This window comes from Arachis duranensis, chromosome 5 (genome assembly GCF_000817695.3).
Source record: "Arachis duranensis cultivar V14167 chromosome 5, aradu.V14167.gnm2.J7QH, whole genome shotgun sequence".
Classification (NCBI taxonomy): Eukaryota; Viridiplantae; Streptophyta; class Magnoliopsida; order Fabales; family Fabaceae; genus Arachis; species Arachis duranensis.
Genome location: NC_029776.3, coordinates 74,712,302 through 74,720,520, shown reverse-complemented (window position 1 = coordinate 74,720,520; position 8,219 = coordinate 74,712,302). Strand labels below are relative to the sequence as shown.

Below are 8,219 nucleotides of genomic sequence, written 5' to 3'. Positions count from 1 at the left end.
TAGAATCTCTATGGTCTCTGTATGAGCCTCAGATTCTATTGGTTTCTCAGAGGGGAACTCCCTAGTGGTCAGTGGACGTTCCATGAGGTCTTCCTCACTGGGAATCACTGCCTTTCCCTCCTCCACAGGTTCGGACATGTTGGACGTGGTTATGGCCTTGCACTCTCTCTTGGAATTTTCTTCTGTATTGCTTGGGAGAGTGCTAGGAGGAGTTTCAGTAACTCTCTTACTTAGCTGACCCACTTGTGCCTCTAAATTTCTAATGGAGGATCTTGTTTCATTCATGAAACTTAGTGTAGTCTTAGATAGATTAGAGACTATGTTTGCTAAGCTAGAGACGCTCTACTCAGAATTCTCTGTCTGTTGCTGAGAAGATGATGGGAAAGGTTTGCTATTGCCAAACTTGTTTCTCCCATCATTATTGTTATTGAAGCCTTGTTGAGGCTTCTGTTGATCCTTCTATGAAAAATTTGGGTGATTCCTCCATGAAGAATTGTAGGTGTTTCCATAGTATTCTCCCATGTAATTTACCTCTTCCATTGCAGGATTCTCAGGGTCATAAGCTTCTCCTTCAGAGGAGGCTTCTTTAGCACTGCCAGATGCAGCTTGCAATCCATTCAGATTCTGAGAAATTATATTGACTTGCTGAGTCAATATTTTGTTCTGAGCCAATATGGCATTCAGAGTATCAATCTCAAGAACTCCTTTCTTCTGAGTTATCCTATTGTTCACAGGATTTCTTTCGGAAGTTTACATGAACTGGTTATTTGCAACCATTTTAATGAGTTCCTGGACTTCTGCAGGTGTTTTCTTCAGATGAAAAGATTCACCTGCAGAATGGTCCAGTGATATCTTGGATAACTCAGACAAACCATCATAGAAGATACCTATGATGCTCCATTCTGAAAGCATGTCAGAAGGACACCTTCTAATCAATTGCTTGTATCTTTCCCAAGCTTCATAGAGGGATTCACCTTCCTTTTGTTTGAAGGTTCGAACTTCCACTCTAAGCTTTCTCATCTTTTGAGGTGGAAAGAATTTAGCTAAAAAGGCATTGACCAGCTTTTCCCAAGAGTTCAGGCTGTCTCTAGGTTGTGAGTTCAACCATATACTAGCTCTGTCTCTTAAAGCAAAAGAGAAAAGCATAAGTCTGTAGACCTTGGGATCAACTCCTTTCGTCTTAACAGTGTCACAGATTTGCAAAAATTCAGCCAAGAACTGATGAGGATCTTCCAATGGAAGTCCATGAAACTTGCAATTCTGTAGCATTAGAGAAACTAATTGAGGCTTAAGCTCAAAGTTGTTTTCTCCAATGGCAGGAATAGAGATGCTTCTCCTATAGAAGTCGGAAGTAGGTGCAGTAAAGTCACCAAGCACCTTCCTTGCATTGTTGGCATTATTGTTATTTTCGGTTGCCATATCTTCTTCTTTTTCGAAAATTTTTGCTAGTTCCTCTCCAGAGAATTCTACTTTAGCTTCTCTTAACTTCCTCTTCAGAGTCCTTTCAGGTTCAGGATCAGCTTCAACAAGAATGCCTTTATCTTTATTCCTACTCATATGAAAGAGAAGAAAATGAAGAAAGTATGGAGTCCTCTATGTCACAGTATAGAGATTCCTTGATGTGTTAGAGGAAAAGAAGAATAGAAGGATGAGGTGGAGAGAATAATTCAAACTTATAGAGAGAGAGAGAGAGGGTCCGAATTATTAAGAGAGGAGTGTTAGTGATTAAATAGAAAGAGATGAGAGAGGGAATTTTCGAAAATTTTTTAAATAAAATAAAATTAGAGTTTAAAACAATTAATTAAAAAAAGATTTTTGAAAAAGTTAATGGTTTTTTGAAAATTAGAGAGAGAGAAGTGGTTAGGTGGTTTTGAAAAAGATGAGAATTAGTGAAAAGATTTAAAAATCAAATTTTGAAAAGATAAGAAGTTAGAAAAGATTTTTGAAATCAAAATTTGAAAAAGGTATGATTTGAAAAAGATTTGATTGAAAAAGATATGTTTGAAAAGATATGATTGAAAAACAAATTTTTGAAAAAGATTTGATTTTTAAAAAGATATGATTGAAAAGATATGGTTGAAAAAGATTTGATTTTTAAAATTGATGACTTGATTAACAATAAATTAAAAGATATGATTCTAAAATTCAAATATTGAACCCTTCTTAATAAGAAAGTAACAAACTTGAAATTCACAACAATAATTGTTAGCAAGGATTTTCGAAAATATTAAAAGAAAAATGAAAAAGATTTGATTTTGAAAAATATATGATTGATATGAGAGGATATGAAAAAGATAAGATTTTGAAAAATTAGTTTTAAAACTTGAAAAATTGAAAAAGATTTGGAATGAAAACAAAACTTCCTCCTTAGTGCTATCCTGGCGTTAAACGCCCAGAATGGTATCCGTTCTGGCGTTTAACGCCCACTTGGCTACCTCCTTGGGCGTTAAACGCCCAGCCAAGTACCCTAACTGGTGTTTAAACGCCAGAATTCATTCTTCACTGGGCATTTTAAACGCCCAGCTTTTTCTCTGTGATACATCTGCTGTATGTTCTGAATCTTCAATTCTCTGTATTATTGACTTGAAAAGACATAATTTTTTTTTGAAAATTTTTAAGAAAAGAAAAAAAACATGCAAGACACCAAAACTTAGAAATTTTCATACTAGAGACACTAACAATTTGAGAATGCATATGAAAAACAACAAAAGACACAAAACAGGAGAATTTAAAGATCAGAGCAAGGAAGATCATCAAGAACAAATTGAAGATCAATGAAGAATACAATGCATATATTTTTGAAAAATGCAAGAAAAATGGAAACATGCAATTGACACCAAACTTGAAAATTGACACTAGACTCAAACAAGAAGTACAAAATATTTTTGATTTTATGATTTTATAATTTTTTTGTATTTTTTTCGAAAATTATTTTTGGAAAAGAAAATAAGAAACTCAAAATTTTTAATAAGAATTCTAGGAATCATGCAATGTTAGTCTAAAGCTTCAGTCTAAAAAGATTAGACATGGTCAGCCAAGCTTCAGCAAGACATTACATACAACAGCCAAATTGATGGGAATCAACTAGCACCTGTGATGATAAAAGCATCATCTGAAACTCTAGAATTCGTTCTTAAAAATTCTGAAGAAAAAAATAAAAAAGAAAAATACCTAATCTAAGCAACAAGATGAACCGTCAGTTGTCCAAACTCGAACAATCCCCGGCAACGGTGCCAAAAACTTGGTACATGAAATCGTGACACACAACTTCGTGCAGCTGACCAGCAAGTGCAATGGGTTGTCCAAGTAATATCTTACGTGAGTAAGGGTCGATCCTACAGAGATTGTCGGCTTGAAGCAAGCTATGGTCACCTTGTAAATTTCAGTCAGGCTGATTCAAATGGTTATGTGATTTACAATTTCATGCACCAAGTTTTTGGCGCCGTTGCTAGGGATTGTTCGAGTTTGGACAATTGAAGGTTCATCTTGTTGCTTAGATTAGGAATAATTTATTTTTGTTGGTTTAGAGTCACTAAGTTTGAGTATTTTATTTTTCTTTTTAAAAATCTTTCAAAAATCTTATTTTTCTTTATTAATCTTTAATTTTTCTTTGAGTTTAATTTCATGTTTTAAGTTTGGTATCAATTGCATGCTCTTTTTGTTCTTCATATTTTCGAGTTTTGTGTCTCTTGTTTGATCTTTGGTTTTTCTTGTTTTGTGTCTTTCTTTGTTTTTCTTGTGCATTTTTGAATTATAAGTGTCCCAAGTATAAAATTTTTTAAGTTTGGTGTCCTTTGTGTTTTTCTTTTCCTAAAAATTTCCAAAATTTGTTCTTGGTGTTCATCTTGATCTTCAAAGTGTTCTTGGTGTTCATCTTGACATTCAAAGTTTTCTTGTTTGTCTTATTTGTTTTGATCTAAAAATTCTAAGTTTGGTGTCATTTTATTATTTTTCTCTTTCCTCATTCAATTCAAAAATAAAAAATATCTTTTCCTTTAATTCCTTATTAAATTTTGAATCCCTTGGGTTGACTTGGTCAAAATTTTTAAAATCATATATTTTTCAAATCATATCTTTTAAAAAAAATTTCTAAAATCATATCTTTTTCAAAACTTGCTAACCACCTTCTCTCTCTTCAGTTTTTTCGAAAATCCTCATAAAAAATTTTCAAATCTTTCTAAATAATTAATTATTTTAGTTTCCAATTTTTTATTTATTATTATTATTAATTTGGTCCGAAAAAAATTTAAATAATAAACATAATATTTCTATCTCCAATCCACATCATCTCCCTTTCTTCATCTTGGACCTAAGTGGAAATGAATAGTTCAGAAGGACTTTAGGGTCATATGCTAACCCCACTACTGCTTCATATGGGAGTAGTATCTGTATACCCCCCATAACAGCTAACACTTTTGAGCTAAATCCTCAGCTCATTATCATGGTGCAGGAAAATTGCCAGTATTTCGATCTTCCACAAGAAGAACCTATTGAGTTTCTGGCACAGTTCTTACAAATTGCTGATACAGTACGTGATAAGGAAGTGGATCAGGATGTCTACAAATTATTGCTGTTTCTATTTGCTGTAAAAGACCAAGTTAAGAGGTGGTTAAATAACCAACCCAAAGCCAGTATAAGAACATGGAAACAGTTGTCAGACAAATTCCTGAATCAATATTTCTCTCCAAAAAGGATGACACAGCTAAGGCTGGACATCCAAGGCTTTAAACAAGAGGATAATGAATCTCTTTATGATGCCTGGGAGAGATACAGAGAGATGTTAAGGAAGTGCCCTTCTGAAATGTTTTCAGAATGGGTGCAGTTAGACATATTCTATTACGGGCTTACAGTAAAAGCCCAGATATCTCTAGACCACTCAGCTGGTGGATCTATACACATAAGAAAGACAATTGAAGAGGCTCAAGAGCTCATTGATACAGTTGCTAGAAATCAGCATCTGTATTTAAGCAATGAGTCCTCCATGAAAGAAGAAGCTAAGGCAGTATCCACTGAACTTGGTCCTCCAAAACAAGTTGCTGAACTCAATTGCAATTATGTTTTCTAACAAAACAGCTAGTAGAATTCAAAGAGATGCTACAAGAAACCAAGATGCTAACCAGAATATGGAAAAATAATTGAATCAGACAAAACAACAGTTATCCAAATAGATAACAGAAGAGTGCCAAGCTATTCATTTAAAGAGTGGGAATACATTAAATACCTCAACTCAAAGCAGCAAAAAGCCAAGACAGGAACAATTGACAGAGGATGAGCAAATGACTACCCAAAATCCCTTTGAGGACAGTAAGAGCCCAAAGAGGAATACTTCTGGCATTCAAACGCCAGAAAAGGGTAAAGAATTGGCGTTAAACGCCCAGTGGGTGCCCAATTCTGGCATTCAAATGCCAGAAAAGGGCGAAAACTGGCGTTAAATGCCCAATGGGTGTCCAATTCTGGCGTTCAAACGCCAGAAAAAGGTGAGAATCTGGCGTTAAACGCCTATCCAGCCCCCAATCCTGGCGTTCAAATGCCAATGAGGGATCAGACACCTGCAAGTGCTGATAGTAACCCCTCTAAGAAGGCTTCTCCAACCACCTCTGTAGGAAATAAACCTGCAGCAACTAAGGTTGAAGAATACAAAGCCAAGATGTCTTATCCTTAGAAACTCCGCCAAATGGAATAGGATAAACAATTTTCCGCTTTGCAGACTATCTCAGGACTCTTGAAATCAAGATTCCATTTGCAGAGGCACTTGAGCAAATACCCTCTTATGCTAAGTTCATGAAAGAGATCTTAAGCCATAAGAAGGATTGAAGAGAGACTAAAACAGTTTTTCTCACTGAAGAATGCAGTGCAGTCACTTTAAAGAGCTTACCAGAGAAGCTTAAATATCCTAGAAGCTTTATGATACCATACACATTAGAGGGTACTTGTACCAAGACAGCTTTATGTGATCTTAGAACAAGTATCAACCTAATACCTGTATCCACTATCAGAAAGCTTGGCTTGACTGAAGAAGTCAAACCAACCCGAATATGCCTCCAACTTGCTGATGGCTCCATTAAATATCCATCAGGCGTAATTGAGGACATGATTGTCAAGGTTGGGCCATTTGCCTTTCCCACTGACTTTGTAGTGCTGGAAATGGAGGATCACAAGAGTGCAACTTTCATTCTAGGAAGACCTTTCCTAGCAACTAGACAAACCCTCATTAATGTCCAAAAAGGGAAGGTGACCCTGAGAGTCAATGAGGATGAGTTTAAGTTGAATGTTGTCAAAGCTATGTAGCACCCAGACACCCCAGACGACTGCATGAGCGTTGATATTATTGACTCTCTGGTGGAAGAGGTCAATATGACTGAGAGACTCGAATCAGAGCTAGAGGACATTTTTAAAGATGTTCAGCCTGATATGGAGGAACCAGAGAAAACAAAAGAACCTCTGAAAACTCCTCAGGAAGAGGAGAAGCCTCCTAAATCAGGGCTCAAACCACTACCACCATCCCTAAAATATGCATTTCTAGGAGAGGATGACATTTTTCCCATGATTATAAGCTCTGCCTTAGAGCCACAGGAAGAGAAATCACTAATTCAAGTGCTAAGGACACATAAGACAGCTCTTAGGTGGTCCATAAGTGATCTTAAGGGCATCAGCCCAGCTAGATACTTACACAAGATCCTATTGGAGGAAGATGCTAAGCCAGTGGTTCAACCACATAGGCGGCTAAATCCAGCCATGAAGGAAGTGGTGCAGAAAGAGGTCACTAAGTTACTAGAGGCTGGGATTATTTATTCTATTTCTGATAGTCCCTGGGTGAGCCCTGTCCAAGTTGTCCCCAAGAAGGGAGGCATGACAGTGGTTCATAATAAAAAGAATGAACTGGTTCCTACAAGAATAGTTACAGAGTGGCATATGTGTATTGACTACAGAAGGCTCAATACAACCACCAGAAATGATCATTTTCCTTTACCATTCATAGACCAGATGCTAGAGAGACTAGCAGGTTATGATTACTACTGCTTTTTGAATGGCTATTCAGGTTACAACCAAAGTGCAGAAGATCCCCAAGACCAAGAGAAAACAGCATTCACATGTCCATCTAGAGTATTCGCTACAGAAGGATGCCATTTGGACTGTATAACGCACCTACAACCTTTCAGAGATGCATGCTCTCTATCTTCTCTGATATGGTAGAAAAATTTTTGGAAGTCTTCATGGATGACTTCTCAGTGTTTGGAGACTCATTCAGCTCCTGTCTTGACCATCTAGCACTTGTTCTAAAAAGGTGCCAAGAGACTAACCTGGTTTTAAACTGGGAGAAATGTCACTTCATGGTGACTGAAGGAATTGTCCTTGCGCACAAAATTTTGAACAAGGGAATAGAAGTGGATCAAGCTAAGGTAGTGGAAATTAAAAAATTATCACCACCTGCCAATGTTAAGGCAATCAGAAGCTTTCTGGGGCACGCATGATTCTATAGGAGGTTTATCAAGAATTTTTAAAAAATTGCAAAACCTTTGAGCAATCTGCTAGCTGCTGACACACCATTTGTCTTTGACACAGAGTGTCTACAGGCGTTTGAGACTCTGAAAGCTAAGTTGGTCACAGCACCAGTCATTTCTGCACCAGACTAGACGTCACCATTCGAACTAATGTGTGATGCCAGTGACCATGCCATTAGTGCAGTATTGGGACAGAGACATGACAAGCTTCTGCATGTCATTTATTATGCTATCCGTGTTTTAAATGACGCACAGAAGAATTATACAACCACAGAAAAGGAGTTGCTTGCAGTGGTTTATGCCATTGACAAGTTCAGATCCTATTTAGTAGGATCAAAAGTGATTGTGTACACAGACCATGCTGCTCTAATATATCTCCTCACAAAGCAGAATTCAAAACCCAGACTCATAAGATGGGTGTTGCTTCTGCAAGAGTTTGATATAGAAATAAGAGACAGAAAAGGGACAGAGAACAAAGTTGTTGATCACCTGTCCCAGATAAAACCAGTAGCAGGAGCGTCCCTCCCTCCTACTGAGATCTCTGAAAGCTTTCCGGATGAGCAATTTTTTGCCATTCAAGAAGCTCCGTGGTTTGCAGACATTGCAAACTATAAAGCTCAGTAATGTCAAGCTATTGATAGTAAAGAAGCTTATTGGGAGGCAACCCAATCTTATTTATCTATGTTAATTACTTTTTCATTTTATTTTCCATTGTTA

At 36.8% G+C, this 8,219-nt stretch overlaps 1 non-coding gene across 1 annotated transcript; it reads left to right on the top strand.

Moving 5' to 3' along the window:
* The first annotated feature begins 906 nt into the window (after positions 1 to 906).
* On the top strand, positions 907 to 1,014 carry LOC127748142 (small nucleolar RNA R71). The gene has a single exon (XR_008010085.1). It is a non-coding gene; the product is annotated as a small nucleolar RNA R71 (small nucleolar RNA).
* Positions 1,015 to 8,219: the final 7,205 nt, after the last annotated feature.